The 16,759-nt window shown below is 38.3% G+C and overlaps 1 long non-coding RNA gene across 1 annotated transcript in view; it reads left to right on the top strand.

Moving 5' to 3' along the window:
• LOC130540563 (uncharacterized) overlaps positions 1-16,093 on the top strand; it is a 49,130-nt gene extending 33,037 nt beyond the window's left edge. The window contains exons 2-5 of the long non-coding RNA XR_008954559.1: positions 10,555-10,667; positions 11,335-11,382; positions 13,741-13,818; positions 15,356-16,093. This is a non-coding gene — a long non-coding RNA (uncharacterized LOC130540563). The remainder of the gene's footprint in view (positions 1-10,554; positions 10,668-11,334; positions 11,383-13,740; positions 13,819-15,355) is intronic.
• The last annotated feature ends 666 nt before the right edge of the window (positions 16,094-16,759 follow it).

Raw genomic sequence — 16,759 nt, forward strand, 5'->3', positions numbered from 1 at the left:
AGTGAGTGATTCTCCCTGGGATCCAAAAATTAATTTTAAAAATATTGGTACTCAAGCTAAATTAACTTAAGTATAGAGACCGTTTTTCTATTTTAGCATCTTTTTTCCTTTGATTTAATCGAATAAACATATAAAAATAAAGGACTTAGAAAGCATATTTTTCTGAGTTATCAAACATAGCCGTTACAGTTTTAAATTGCTGAGCTCAAAGGCTGAAGCTTACATTTTGGAAAACCATAAATACTAAAGCAAAGTCTCGATATGCCTATATCATTTTACCTTAGCTTGTGTTAGTTCTTATTATCAGAGTTCAAACAGTTGTATAAAAGTGTGTCCAAGAAATTGATGTGATATTGATTATGTATTTTTTCCTTTTAATGTTGATGATAAACTCCATTTAGTTATGTGATTTGTCTCTCTGTAACTCTTCATGAATTATGTTGTAAAAATATTGTTGTATTGTTAATGCTTGTATTAAACCTAACTTTTTAATGTATTTATATCTTTTCTCCTCAATAAGATTATAATATTATTGGTAAAAGATTCTGTGTCATGCTGTTCCCCTTTGTAGCCTCTGAGGTCAGGTAGCATATATTCTTTGGGTGCAGCAGGAGCCCAATGTGTAACATATTTAGGGCTGGGCTGATATTTCGCTCATCTCTATAGTCATTTTCATCTCTTTATGCTGATTTGTGTCTGCTTTATAACTCCTGTTCTTCCATTTGACTCCTCTATCATAGTCTCTGTTTTATCAGATTCCCTCCTCATTTTAAATCAAATCAAATCCTTCTGTTTACTTTCCAGTTACATTACTGCCTGCAAGTGTCTATCAGGTATACTTTTACCTAGATTATTTATGCCAGGGCTGTAATGCTTTTCACAATACCATACGCATCAAAGATGTTTCCCAAAGCAGAACTCCCATTTTATTGCATCTACTCAATTTTGCAAGCCCGTAACTCCTCCCAGTTGTCATTTCCACAATAATACAAGGGAGGACATTGTTTGTATGAAAATTTTACACAATGCCTCTCTCTGTCTAGTCCATTTTTTAGTTAATCAAATTTTTATTTTATTCTATTTTGCTGCTTCCTGGTAATCATTACCCACTTCACATTCTTCTGTATTTGAAATTTCTACAGGCTCCACCTCCTTTCATTCAAATTGAGTTCATTTTATACGTGAGCTTTCCCTCATGGACATTTTAATCAGCTGCTCCATGTACCAAGAAAATGCTTTGAAACATAAGCAGACTGCATCTCTAGTAGCATCATTAGTAGAATGTAGAATTTGTTGCTGATTTATCTCTACCTAGGTAAAAGGCAGAGATGTGGATTGTAACAAATCTGTTACCTTACTCTAACCTGTCTTAGTGACAACCAGTTATAGTATGACTTGCTTTTCTTTTATATGCATAAGGGGGTCGGTGAGGGGCGAGATCTCTAATATTCTTATTTGTAGGCACTACCCAGTGTGCATCTAGCAATTGCATGATATAGAAAACATATCATTTTCTCTACTGAAAAACTCCTTATTTTATAATTATTCAATGGTAAGAAAAGAGGCTTTATAAAATTCTGACTGAAAAACTAGAATGTAGATCTATGGAACTATTTTTGGAGGATGCTCTCTCTGATTTTTAAGAGCTCAATTTCAAAGGAAGTGTCTCAAGCAAAGGGCATATCTCTTTCCTGATACAGCTTCTAAGAAAGGCAGTGAAAGCTGATAGGGAGGACTTGATCCTAGGATCTAGCTGCCAGAGCCTTATCTTTGTGCATCCACCGGCCAATGAATAGGACATCTCCCAGGGCCAATATTGAACTTAAAAAAGGACTGAACATCTGTTGTCATGTCGCTAACAGACTCCATGTACACTTGGTTGAGAAGGAGATCAAGACTGTCTTTAATATTAACTATTTTTGAATTTAAAAATTTGGGGCCGGGCACAGTGGTTCATGCCCGTAATCCCAGCATTTTGGGAGGCCGTGGCGGGTGGATCACAGGTCAGGAGATCAAGACCATCCTCACCAACATGGTGAAACTCTGTCTCTATTAAAAATGCAAAAATCAGCCAGGCATGGTGGTGGGCGCCTGTAGTCCCAGCTACTCTGGAGGCTGAGGCGGGAGAATTGCTTGAACCCAGGAGGTGGAGTTTGCAGTGAGCCGAGATCGCGCCACTGCATTCCAGCCTGGGCGACACAGCAAGACTCCGTCTCAAATAAAAAAAAAAAAAAAAAAAAAAAAAGGAAGACGTTCTCTAGAAATATGAATATCCAGATGTGGTTATTATAATAGCCCATTTAAAATTATTTTTGTCCAAAAAAACTGGGGACATGTGGTCACTGCAATCACAGCACACCAGTTCTCTCCATAAACCCCATCCTCTGGGCTGCGCCTGTGTACTTCCTAAGAAGAAATACTGAATAGAGGTGCCTCAAGACTAATCAGATTTAGTAGGGACAATCCGCTTTGCTATTCATACTGAGAACAAAATCAGACCTAAATTGACTGATCCAGAATTAAGGACTTTACAGATTTACCATATAAACAGTGACATCTTGTAAGGGATCTATGCGATACATTTAACCATACTAGTTTTCCAAACTGCATTTGTGAATTCACTTTGTTTTTGGGGAAGGTTGTTAACAATGAAGGTTGGTTGAGGAAGATTTCTATTTTGATGTATCTTTATTAAAAAGGCTTGAATTTAGACATATCTAGAGAGTGCCACCTTGTGGGTAAAAGGCAGTAAAGTCAGATGGAGAAAAACATATCACGTGTAAATTTTAACTATTTCTGATTGTTCTTTTTTATATGTAACTAAGCCTGACAACCCAAATATTTCTTCAATCATACAGAGAGAAAATTATATAAAAGTGATGCAAATTAATCTAAAGATTTCAGAGAAATATTCTGTTTCAATATTATTATACAAGAATAGTGTGTTGCAAAAACATATGTATATGCACTGTCATATACGTGTGTGTATACGTGTATATGCATACTTTTGCTGCTGGTGTTCATAAAATATCAATACAAAAAAACAGCAAACCATTTGAAGATAGAAATATTAAATCTACCTTCACATTTTGATTTTTTGGCTCATCCTCAATTCTACACAATTATTAATTCTCAGATGCATGGACTAAAAAACTCGGCATAAAAATTAATTTCTTGATATTGAAGAAAAACAAGGTTATGGACAAAATACAGTACTGCAGCGGGTTTTCATTGATGGCAACCTCTTATTCCATGCACCGTGTTAACATTATGCAGCTTTAATGAGGAAATGGAATACATCTCATTTCTCAGGATACCTGGTTTGAGCCAGTCTTTGTTTGTTTGTTTGTTTGTTTGTTTGCTTTTTGAAACGGAGTCTCGCTCTGTCACCCAGGCTGGAGTGCAGTGGCGCCATCTCGGCTCACTGCAAGCTCCGCCTCCCGGGTTCACGCCATTCTCCTGCCTCAGCCTCCCGAGTAGCTGGGACTACAGGCGCCCGGCTATTTTTTTGTAGTTTTAGTAGAGACGGGGTTTCACGGTGTTAGCCAGGATGGTCTCGATTTCCTGACCTCGTGATCCGCCCGTCTCGGCCTCCCAAAGTGCTGGAATTACAGGCGTGAGCCATCGAGCCCGGCCAAGCCAGGTTTTTATAATCTGCAAATCATGTATTGTTATTGATTCTAGAATAAGCCACAAATAGATCAAAGACAAATAATTTCAAATAAATATCAGCATTAATGTTTATGTCTATAGTTGTTTAAAATTTGTCTCATTTGAATAGCTAGAGTTCAATTCCTTGACTGCTTTGAATTGTTCAGAGGAAAGATTTGGATACAAGGACCTTTTAGTAATTATTATAAAGGAATCAATTTCTTCCTGGTTTACCAACGTTTTTTGAATCTTGATGAAAGAGATAGTGAATATGTCAGCTGAACTCTATTTCTAACTTCAGATGAAATGAACTGTTCATATATAAAGCTGATTTGTCCTATAAAACTGCTGGTTTAGTTCTTTATTTTCAAAATGTCTATGTTCACGTCCTTTCCTGCCTCATCCCCTGACTCTGAGCCATTGCACATCCATGTCTCCATCTGTCCCAGACAAGTCTCAGAGGTATATGTCACAAGGGAGAAAGTCAGAGCAGGTGGTTTAGTTAGGAAACACCTTCCAGTTCTATTGCTATTTCTCTTTTGTTTCTTTCCATCTCTTCCATGAAGCCATTCTTGACTTTTTCATGCTCTCCAATCTCCCTCCACTTAAGTCTCCTATAAATCTTCACCACACAATTAAACCCTTAATTATATAATGTGATATTTGTCCTCTAATTGTTTTACAAGTGTTAGTCTTGTTTTTGCGCTGTATTGTGAGCAATTTGGGAACAGGAACTGTGTATTTTACTTTTTCTAAATCCTGCACAGCATTCATCAGAGTGCAGTCCTCCATAAATATTTTAAAATAAAATTAATGGAGGATGACAGGGCCTTGGCCTTGTCCTGTTTAATATTTGGGGCAATGACTTAGAGGGCTTAAAAGAAATGCTTTTTGAATTTGCAGATATCCCGAGGTTGGGAGTGAGAACTCAGGCTCTAGTGGGAAAGACAGATATGCATTCATTTAGATTACCATGCATTATCAAATATTAGACTAAATATTGTCCGAAAAATTAAATGGAACTTCCTGGAGGAGTCAATAGATACTGAGAAGCAGCATTGGAGCTACTGAGAGGGGATTCTGGACAAAGATGGCATGCACAAAACAACAGACTAGAGAATGATGTGGAATTGCTTGAAGAATGATGTACTCATGGAGGCAGAGATGCATGTGGGTAGGTGAGACTTGTAATCCATTATTGCATGAGTTACAAATTAAGTATAGGTTGTAAAGAACATTATGTACCTTGCAAAATGGCTATGATTTAGATACATGGATTTTGTCCATTTCAGTATTTCTCTCCTTTCTATTCCCGATGCTGCAAATCTAGTTTCTCCTTCTATCTTTAACAAAATAATATAATAACCCCCTAATTAGTATCCCCGTCCCTAGATTCTTTCTAAATAAATCAGGCTTCCACACAGTTGAGTAATATCATAACTTTACATGAAAACCACTTGTAATTTTCCAGTTCCTACCAAATTGAAAATAACCTCCCTGTAACAAACTAACCCTGGCAATAGGACCTTGACTTAAGTACCTTGCATTCTCTATATTATTCCTTATGACACAGTAAGAAGTAAATTCTCTTGGCTCCCAGAGATATACCCATCTTTGGAAATTATCCACACTTTCCAATTACTCATGCTTTGCATTTTTCTTCAAGTACCCTATTATCGGCCTACCAAATTCTATCTCCTTCAAGTCCCAACATGAGGGAAAAATCCTTCATCAGTCATCCTCGGAAACCCACTAAACCATATGACTTCAATCACCGTTGAATCTCTCAAGTCTTTGCTTATACTATGAGAACCTGACACGTCTTCTGTCCTATGACTATATAATAGTTATTTGTGTTCTTGTCACCACATAATCACCATATCTATCTCACCTTGTTCTCTCCTTGACAAAAAAAGATGTGGAATATAGTAATCTTTGCAGACCCCAAAGCAGTTGGCATTAAGAAGACCTTGCTCATACCAGTTTTTAGCACTGTTTGCTCTTTGGTGACCTGCTGACACAAAGAATATATTGCAGAATCTGACACTCTATGTCCTCTACAGAGCCCACAGTCTAGAGGGAGACAGCTTACTAGGTACATACATCATCAAACAAGGTGGAAAAATGAATTGGGGAATATAATGGAATTCCTAAGTATGAATTCAGTATGGAAGTGGCAAGATTCCACCATTCAAATTGAAATAATGTGGTCAGGTATAGACTTCGAATCTTATCTGAAAGTCTAAGTGGTAAGTGGACTAAAGTAACTTCCTGGGCAATCACATGTAGAAGAATAAATTTCATGAAAAGGGATGAGGGCATCCTAGATTTCCAGGGATGGGTGGGTCCGGTGACATTCCTTACCAGGATCCTTAGGCTGCATAAAGAACTGCTGAAGCCCTCTTTAACAGCAGAGCAGTTATTGTTTTTATGTCTATAAAGAAACATATATTTTTTATAGAATATTTGGAACGTAGAATTTTGAATAGTTGCCTTTTTAAAAAAATTTATATAAGCATATTATTTGAGATTATATTACATCATGTTTGAATCCTGACTTTTTTTTTCCACCAAACAATATATTTGAAAGATTTCTCCCATGTCATTATAGAGTCTTTCAAAAGAACAGCTGCCAGTACTACACTACATCTTTGCATCATAATTTATTTAAATAGTTGAGTGGGACCACTTTGAAATACATCTAGGTGTGTGTCAAAGGGTAAACAATTAGCTAGGATTGAATGGACAGCAGCTGTTGGGGAAAACTACCACTATCGCAACTATTTAGTTCCATCATCTATTGACCTCAAGTTGTTTTAATGTCATTTATGCCTAATGTTCCTCCCCTTGTATTCTGGAACATCACAAAACAAAACACATAGTGGGGACCTAGGTTGATAGACTGTGTCCTCTTCTGTAGTGAGACAACTTTATTAATGCATTTACTTTCAAAGACGAATAATTCAAAGCAGAGATTTCCCTGAAAAGAGATAACCCCTCCTTTCAGTACAAAGGGCCAGCTGCTTTATCAAGGTGGACTTCAGATAGGAAAGCAAAGGACCAATTCCCAAGGAAGTCACCAGGAAAGTGTCCGTTTGTTCTTAATGACATCAACCCCTCTGGCTCTGAGCTTTTCTTCTCCAGAAGGAAGCACAGAAAAGGAGCATGGAGTGGGCTTTGAGTCACGCATGACTGGGGTCAGCTTCATGAGCAGATTCTTTCATCTCTATCTAGATCTCATTTTACAAATGCAGCTGTTATTAATTTTGAATAATTAATGTGGGGTTTGAAAATAAATAATAACAGCAAAAACAATAATAAATCACCCTTAAAATTGATGAGGAAACAATATTCTCGCACAAAGACTGCAAGAGGCAGATGTGTTTTATAGAATGAAATGCCAGATCTATCTACATGTGGATGCTAAGGGAGCCTATTTATAGATGGAAGGGGGTCAAGGAATGGCTACCCATAGACACAACCTCAAACCTACCTTAATCATGGATTTTATGATTCCTTTAAAGTCCTAAGATATAATCTCATATATGTCAGATAAAGATATATAAATTTAGGTGTAGAGGTATATATACATACATACACACATATATATACACACATAAGGACATATACACACACAAAAAAAATTTAGTACTTAGCCATGAACCATAAGTGCTTTATGTACATTATGTTATTTAATTTAGTAACTCAGAAAAACTATTATATCCCTCATTCTCTAATGAAGAAAATGAGTCTCAGATTTGCCATTGATCTTATATCTAGCCTTTTAAAGCTAAAGACCATATTCTCACCATACTACCAGCGCTACAGCTGCTTTTTTTTTTTTTTTTTTTTTTTTTTGAGACCGAGCCTCGCACTGTTGCCCAGGCTGGAGTTCAGCGGTGTGATCTCAGCTCACTTTCCACAAACCCCACCTTCCAGGTTCAAGGGATTCTCCTTGCCTCAGCCTCCCTAGTAGCTGGGATTACAGGTGCCCACTACCACACCCAGCAGCTGCTACTTTTAATAGCACTGATATTATATTTCTTCTATGCCACATTATTATCATTCATTATATTATTAGCATCTATTCATTGAGTGTTTGAACTACATACTAAGCTAAGCAATTGATATATGTTATCTCCTTTAAACTCTGTGGTACCCTGTGATTAATGTCTAGTGGGTAAGTAGATATCTTGATTATTGTTGTTTACTTGTTTTCCTTTTCTTCAGGAAATTCCTCTTCCCTATTCTTTTGGGGCTACCAATAAAACAGACTTGCTGTCCTAGATATAGGGACAGACAGGAGAACAAATAGCGCAACCAGATTCTCTGTCCCAAAAATATGAATCTTAATAAAATACAAATGAATGGCCAGGCATGGTGGCTCACGCCTGTAATCCCAGCACTTTGGGAGGCTGAGGCAGGCAGATCACTTGTGGTCAGGAGTTCAAGACCAGCCTGGCCAACATGGTGAAACCCCATCTCTATTAAAAATATAAAAATTAGTCAGGCGTGGTGGTGCACACCTGTAATCCCAGTCACTTGAGAGAGTGAGGTAGGAGAATCGCTTGAACCCTGGAGGCAGAGGTTGCAGTGAGCTTAGATCGTGCCACTGTACTCTAGCCTGGGTGAGAGAGAGAGAGACTCTGTCTCCAAGACATAAAATAAAATAAAATATAAAGGGAAATGGAACATAGTTGAAGCCCGGCCATCTGTTCAGAAACACCCGGCTCTGCTGTGGTTTTTACTCTTCCCAACAATGCTCCATTGCTCAATTCTTCCTTTGACTCTGTGAACTGCAGTAAATTATTTTTCATTGCATCCTTAAAAAATTGTTTTTCAAATATCAGTCACTTCGATTCCTCTTGCTTGCATTCCAATTACTACTCTCTGATTCACAGATCAGGCTACTGAAGTTCAAAGACAAAATATGATAGCAATGTTTGGAGAAGACAACTGCAGAAACTCATCCAACTGGCAAGTAAAATTTAAATACATTTCAGGCTGACCCCCCAAGCCTGTATTGTGCTGTACAGCTTTGTCTTCTAACAGTGCTTCTAGCTCTTCTCATGGAATCTAAGTTATTCCCAAAGTGAGGGAAGACTGGATGGCACTATAAAGATGAACCCCCTTTTTATTAGAAGTAGGAGTGCTATTCCTAATCTTCAAAACTTGGTCAGGCAGTCACAACTGCTGTCATCTACAGTGTTGAAACAGGTTGACAGACCACCTGTGGGGCCAGATATAAACTTGGATCCTGAAAATCAAGGGTTCTCTGAGTCAAGGTGGCCAGGGAAGCTGGGGAATCTAGGGGGCTCAGGGCATGGCTATTTACCAGCTTGTGTGGAAATATTTCTGTTGTTTTTTTTAATAAACAAAAAGACCAGACATAGCCATTCTAGTACACAGTCTGAATGTCAGACCTGGATGGAAGGTGATCTTTGAAGGGATATTTGTGAAGAGAATCGTAGTAAAACACATCGGCATGAAAAACAGCAAAATTGGCTCACACATGCGGCTTCCAGTGTCTATAGGCAGATCTGAAGATTTCTTTACCTTGCTCCCCAGTACTGTCTGGGCCCAGGTGAGAGGAAACCTGGTGGGTTTTCCCCAGTGTTGTGAACATCATATTTTCACTCTGTTTTCTACACCTCAACTGGAATGGTATGGAATATTTGTAATTATTTGAAGACAAATTTGAAAGCCATCTACATAGTAAAACAAATGAGGGAAAAATTAGAAAAAAAGAAAGAAAATGTTCCAGAGATTGGCAGTGACTAATTAGAAAGCATAACTAACCTACTGGCTGGCACGTCTGTGTTCCTGCTGGCCTGCAGCCAAGGTCTCTGCTGTCCAAGAGGTAGGGAACCAGGAAAGCCATTGCCTCCAGACAGAGTAGATGCAAGAGAGCCTGCCTTAAGACTTCTGCCTCTTAGGCTGAACCTGTAGAAAGGAAGAGGCTGTTGAAGGTGTGCAGAAGCTCAAACTATCCACCCCAGAGGCAATTTCCTGCCTAAGGCTTTGTCTTAACAAAGAAACAGTGCTTTGTGTCCTGTTTGAGAAAAATATTTCTATAGGAATACACATACCCTTTATGCTACACTGATCTCTGGCAAAATAAATTGTCTCTATATGTTTACATCTATGTATATATTTTTAAATACAAAGTGCTTTCCAATGTCCACATAGAGGGCTTGTGTTGCATAGGCTGAAACTCCCCACGCCTCATTAGACCTATTTAAAATACACAGTTCTTGCATGAAACAGAGAAAGCAGACTTAAGCCCTGTTTCCTTTCCTCATTCATTTCTCTCTTGGAAATAGCAAATAGCTTGTTCTGGCGTGCGGCTCTGCATGAATTCCCACTATTCTATGTGATTTTCCTACATAAAACTGTTAACTGGAGTCAGAAACTAAAGCAGATGAATTGGACCTGAGGGGATAGCACACAATGTGTTGTGCTCCCAGACAACTTCATTACTTTAATTACCTAAAAAGTATAAATAGTTTGGCAGGGTACGAATCTCATTTCTCAGCCTAAACGATAATAGTTAGCTGGGAGAGATCGTCCCAAATGCTGCCGCTTATAGATTGCCCTATTTTTTTTTTTTCTGAAAGCAGATCCATTGACCTTTATGGGTATGCAGTCTATGCCCTTGAAAGTGGCTGAGGGACTGACTTTTGGACACACAGGGAGTTGAGAATGGATATTTACTAAAGCCCTATTTTGTGCCATTCTTCTATTCAATGAATAATTATGATGTAGCTCCATACCATGTACTGTCCTGGGCACAAGTAACACAACAGTGAAAGGTAGTTGAAGTTCTTGCTCTTATGAAGTTGATATTCTAGCTGAAGTAGGAGAAAATAATCAGAAACAAATACATGGATACACTATTTCTAGATGTCAAAAAGAGGAAAAGGTGAAGATCAGGAGGCACAACATTCCAAGGATATAAAAGCAAATGTGAAAATGCCCTGAAGTGGACATCGGCTTGGCCTGTTGAAGGCTGAAAAGTAAGTCTGGGCTGAGTAGATGGGGCTGGCATCACATTTGATAGTTTAGCTCTGCCACTTAGTTTGCATTTTCTACTTAAAAGACTTACTCTCATTTCTCATCTTAGGTTTCCACATCATTACATGTAGCTTACAATGCTTCCATTACAAGGTTTTCTAAGAATAAATTACAGAATGTATACTGACCACTTAGTGCTTGGCAAACATTAAAATGAAAATAAATATTAGTTGTCACTGATATTGTTATTAATTTGTAATATCTTCCCTGTCTTCCACAGTATACCATACTCCAAACTGAATCATTATTCTAACTATTATTATTATTAGCAGTATTAGTATTATTTTGTAGAGAGGGGTCCTTGCTTTGTTTCCCAGGCTTGTCTTTAACTCCTGGGCTCAAGTGAACCTCCGACCTCAGCCTTCCAAAGTGCTGGGATTGCAGGCTTGAGCCATCACGCCCAGCCTAAATGACTCATTATTCTATAAATGTGATGCTTCATTTTTCAGAAATGCCACCCCTCATCCTGAACTCCATGCACTGAAACATTCATCACCACCCTCGCCATCTTTTCTATCAGCCTGTTCAAAAGTTCCAGATGGCTCTTCAATGACTCTGTCTTCACATTTGACCATATGTTAATTGATTCAATATATGCCTGTATTACAGATCCAAGCAAAGTCTATGTTGCCTTCACCAGTGTTCAGATACACCTGGGTAGGTATTCTGTAGGGTTGGGACTCCTGAGGTCTATTTGCATGGGCCTATATCAGGAAAGTGAAACCCATTCCAGGTAGCCAACTAGTAAGGTTTTAAAATAGAAAACTAGCTACAAACATGTGGGAGGAGCTTAAATACCAAACAGTTGATAAAAAGGTAACCCCCAAATTAGCAAAAGTAGAAAGTTGCTATCACCCTTAGGCTATAGGAATAAGGGAGGGAATGGAATTTCCAGAGTCCGAGAGACTGGTTACCTTGGTGGGGTAGAAATGATAGGAGGTGAGGTCAAAGGGAGATGTTCAGCAAGAACAGGAACCATAGGAGACATGCAGTCCTCTCTAACAACACTGTCAAAAACAGAGAAAATGAGAACTAACTCAAGTTTTTCTTTTCTCCCTCTGTTCAAGCTCTTGTGAGTGTTCACTGTTGCCCAGACCTAGCTGGAAGCCAGAAGGAGAGGGAGTCCTGGGAAACAGAGTTTGCAGGGGGGTCAATCCCCTATGATATGAAGCCAAGCAGGGGAAATGCAGGAAATGCACCTGAGCACAGACAAGTGAAACAGACAGCACAGGAACAGACACCAGGACCGCCATACCACACACTGCACATCCCCACCTGAACGCTCTGCTGTGGTATTTGTGCAGCACACACAGGCAACTTGGGAGTGATCAGACACCTAGGAAACAACTTGTCTTTGAATAAGAGCCAGATATTCGTATTTTCCTGAGAAAGGGGACAATGTGTGATAAGCACACATTGCCAGTCACTTAACTTCTCCCACCAGCCTGAGCTCAAGGACAGTCTGCAAACCAAGCCTGAAGAAGCTATTTAATGAATACATTCAAGTATAAGGGGTCCCAGGCAGAACTGCCTTGAGTTGTGGGCAACAGAGTGTGATACAAAGGTATAGCCAAAAGATCTCCCACATTAGCAGAAATTACACTCACTTTTGTCATAATAAGCTCAAATCATTCCTGTAGTAATAGGCCTTAATGCTCTCCATAGTTACCTTGATGCACCAGATCTTGACTGCTAGACACCCCAGTTCAGGTATCAGCAGACAGCAACAACAACAACAGCACAGCAAGAAGTCTTGTTGAGTCCTAGCTATAAAGCCCACATCATGATACCTGGACCTAAACATTGACTCACCATACTGAACTGGATCAAGAAGGAATAAAAGGATAGAAATATTAACATTGCTGATGCAATTGTCCATGAGCCCATGATAATACATATCATTTATTGTTATATGAATATGTGCTTTATATAATTCTCTCTTTCATATAACTCTCTCTTTCATCACGTTTGAGACATTGTAGATTCTAAATCACATCCCAATTTCAAAGATGCTGAAATAGAAAAAAATGCACTTCAGAGCCAATGAAATATATGATACATAAAACTAGACACGTATTTATAATAAATAACAATGGATCACTTATTTTACATCAGGCACTGTACCAAACATTTTTATTCTCATTAATCTTTATAACAAATATGTGGAGGGAGGTACTTTGTTTATCTTTATTTTACAAATGGTGAAACTGTGATTAGGAAACCTGTCTGTGGTCGCAAAACTATTAAGCTGTGTAGTCTGGATTCAAATTCCAAGCTCATGCTGACATCCATTTTTTTACACTGCTTCTATGTGGATCACTTCCTGAGAGCTTTCAAAAAAGTATTATCTTAGGAAAGATACTAAAAAGAGGATATAGAATATATCTGACAATGTTAAGTAGGAGACAGGAGAATTTAGGCTTTTTGTTATTGTGAATCAATAACTACATCCATTGCATACACACACATACACGCACACACAAAAACACACATCACACACATATATACACAGTGGTGTGACCTAAGAAAAGCTGGATTAGATGTAGGTGCTTAATCATAATGATGTCTGGGTTTTGTGGGTGGACCAGGACTATGTATCTCTTATCACTATATACCCCATGGCATCTGTTTCAGTGATTTTCATTTGAATACTCAACACGTGTTTTCTCAGTGAGTGAATAAATTAATACATTAAGCATTGTGTGTATACAGGGAATATGGGTACAATGATACTGAGTAAAGAGGGTCTAAGAGACTGTTCCTAGCTCGATTAGGGCTTAGCTAATCAATGTCATCTAGGTAAAAGCAGAAAAATATGCCAATTGAAAGGTTAGATCTCTTTTAATTATACTTGGGCACTTGCAAAAAAGGGGCTGTCTCATAAATTTTTCACTAGCTAAAATGATAAAATATTGATTCAGAACTCACAATTAATCCTTATAAGTAGACGAGGCTTTTAATAATTCAGTCATGTCTCTCCATGGTCTTGTTTGTTCCCTCCCCATGGCTGGGTAGAAGCTGCTTTCTGAAAAGATGGAGACCATTTTTACCCAACAGCATCAGCTCAGATTCCTGTGATTATAACACAGCATGGTAAATATTAACTAACTCTTAACTGCTTAGCCTCATTCCCCAAACACTTTCTAAAGCAGAAACACAGGTCATTCTCCTTCCATGTGTGCCTACTTGAAATCTGTTTTGTTTTAGATGTTCAATTGGATACCTTCTTCTTTTGACTTCCAATTAACTCTGACACTCTGAGTTATAAAACACACTACAGTTTTGAGAATGTAGATATAAAATGACACATGGACAGTTTCTCAAAGGGTTGCATACAGGGTCACTAGAGACTTGAAGCCCTGGCTCTGTCATCAAGCTGCTTTGAGAAAGCATGGCACCCTACCAGGCATCAGTTTTCTTATTTGGAAAATGTTGGTCCCCTCAAGGCCTCTTTTGACTTAACTTTCTTGAGCTGAAGTACTACTATTCTACGAGTACAGGTACTTTTGGTTCAAATAAATCCTGTAGAGTACACTTAGTAAGAGGGGCAATTTTTTTTCTTTTTTCTTTCTTTTTTTTTTTTTTTTTTGAGATGGAGTCTCGCTCTGTTGCCCAGGCTGGAGTGCAGTGGTGCCATCTCAGCTCACAGCAACCTCTGCCTCCCAGATTAAAGTGATTCTCCTTCCTCAGCCTCCTGAGTAGCTGGGACTACAGGCACGTGCCACTATGCCCAGCTAATTTTTTGTATTTTTAGTAGAGAGAAGGTTTCGCTGTGTTAGCCAGGCTGGTCTCGATCTCCTGACCTTGTGATCCACCCGCCTCGGCCTCCCAAAATGCTGGGATTACAGGCGTGAACCACTGCACCCAGCCAAGGGGGGCAACATCTTAGTCAAAAAAAAAAAAAGAATTTCCTGTTTTAGTAGAAAAGATGCCAGATGTGAGGCTCTTCTATTCCTGATGGTTTAAGGGTTTCTATGATGTTGTTTTTGGTCCATCTCCAAAGTAAACAAATTCCCATTTAAACCATGTGCTCTGATGTTGTCAACCAGACGTTATTTTTTCTTTTGTTTCTATATTCTGCAAATCTTAGTTGGCAGACATATCTTAGACCCACAGGGGAAGAACAAATACTATAATATCATCTTTATGATTACAATTAATATCAAAGTAGGGAATTGCATAGATACAGTGTTGGAGAGAAGAAGAGGTATACATTTCAAGTAAGGTCTCTAAATCCAGGAGTTTAAAATGTGTATTTTTGATCAAACAGAATCCTCTGGCTCTGTTTCCTAAGTTTCTCTAAACTTCTGCAGTTTCTTCTCTTATTTCCCCTAAAAATATAGTTTATTCCTATTCTTTGGTTTTTGTTTTCTACTTTGAAAACAAACTTTCAATTCCAAGTGACAAGGCAAAGTCACTAGGTGAAGACACTTAAATTTGAGACTCTTTAGCTATAAAGAAGTTTAGAAGCAAGTTGAGGTTCAACTATTTAATTGCCATATATTACTTATTATCTTCTAGAAGTCTGCATTCTTACTTTTTCTTATGGCTTGATCCACTAAATTCACCAATGAGTCTGATATATTTTGCTTTCTTTTCTTATATACATATAAAATCAATCTTGCTATAGATTGCTGCTTCATGCCTTCTGCCATGTGAGGACACAGTGAGAAGATGGACAACTATGAACCAGGAAGTGAGCCCTCACCAGACACTAAGTCTGACAGTGCCTTGATCTTGAACTTTCTGGCCTCCAGAAATGTAAAAAAAAAAAAAAAATGTATGTTGTTTATAAGCACCTAGTCTGTAGTATTCTGTTATTGCAGCCCAAATAGACTAACACACTAGGTTTTTAACTGTTGATCTTGTATTCTTTTCCTCGTTCAGCTCTTTATAAATTGTGTTCCACTGGAGATAATATTCTGTAATATATTGATCATGTTCCCTATTGTATCTCTCCTTGCAAAAGTAATACAAGAGATAAACTTGCTAAAAATTATATAACTCGACATTGTCATAAATCCTATCCAACTCCTTCCTATGTAGGAACCCCACCACCACCACCCCACCACAAACACACACACACACACGAAGAACACTCAGTAACATCTTAACAGGAATGTTAGTGTTGTAAGAATACAGTTGGAGGAAGTCACATTGACCATGGTCAGAACACTACGAATTATAGTAGTTGTAGTACCCATCGTTTTCTGGAGTGCTGACCTGCCTGCCAGTCCTTGATTCAAAAGTCATACTTCTATTATATACATCTGGTCAACTCATTCTGGTATATTACTTAAAATCAAAGCCTGCTTCTTTGTTAGTAAAAATGAGTATAATAAAAACCTTATGTGGTTGTTTTGAAAATTAAATGGAAGAATACATATAAAAAGCCTGACATAGAGTAATAAACCCTATTGGTAATTGTTGTTATTGCTACAACTATCATTATTGCCACAACTATCATTATTGCCATCTGCTACTGGCCTCTGACACAGTGCCATGCTGATGTAGGTACTGCTGCCCTCTGCTGGAACTGTTTCAGCCTGTTTTGCCTCCTAAGACAAATGAAGGTCATTGATCTTTTCACAAAACCTCCCAAGTTCTTGTCAGCCCTTCACCCAGTACTGACCTTCTTAGCGTTTGATGCACTGACCTTGCAAATGCTAAGAGGTAGATAATTAGCCATGCTCTTAACTCATACAGATCGTCATACCAGTCACTTTAATGAGGGGTGATAAAATTTGTAATTTTTATGAGGCTTACCCTGCAGATCTAAACTATAAAATATGCCATGGAAAGATAGTGGATAGCTGGGGGAAGTGCTACCTGAGGTTTAAAATATGACCCTAACAAATTCATCTCAATTCCACCAACCAGGCTTCAGAATTAAAGATAATGGGAACCTGCAACAACAAAAGCATCCACAGCAAGATGTCTCTTCTTCCTATCTCTTTATTTTTATTTGTGGTTTAAGACATTTCTAAAAGTAGTTTCACATAAGCATTTACAAATGCCATTTAGATATATCAGT

Source organism: Pan paniscus, chromosome 8, assembly GCF_029289425.2.
Source record: "Pan paniscus chromosome 8, NHGRI_mPanPan1-v2.0_pri, whole genome shotgun sequence".
Taxonomy (NCBI): domain Eukaryota; kingdom Metazoa; phylum Chordata; class Mammalia; order Primates; family Hominidae; genus Pan; species Pan paniscus.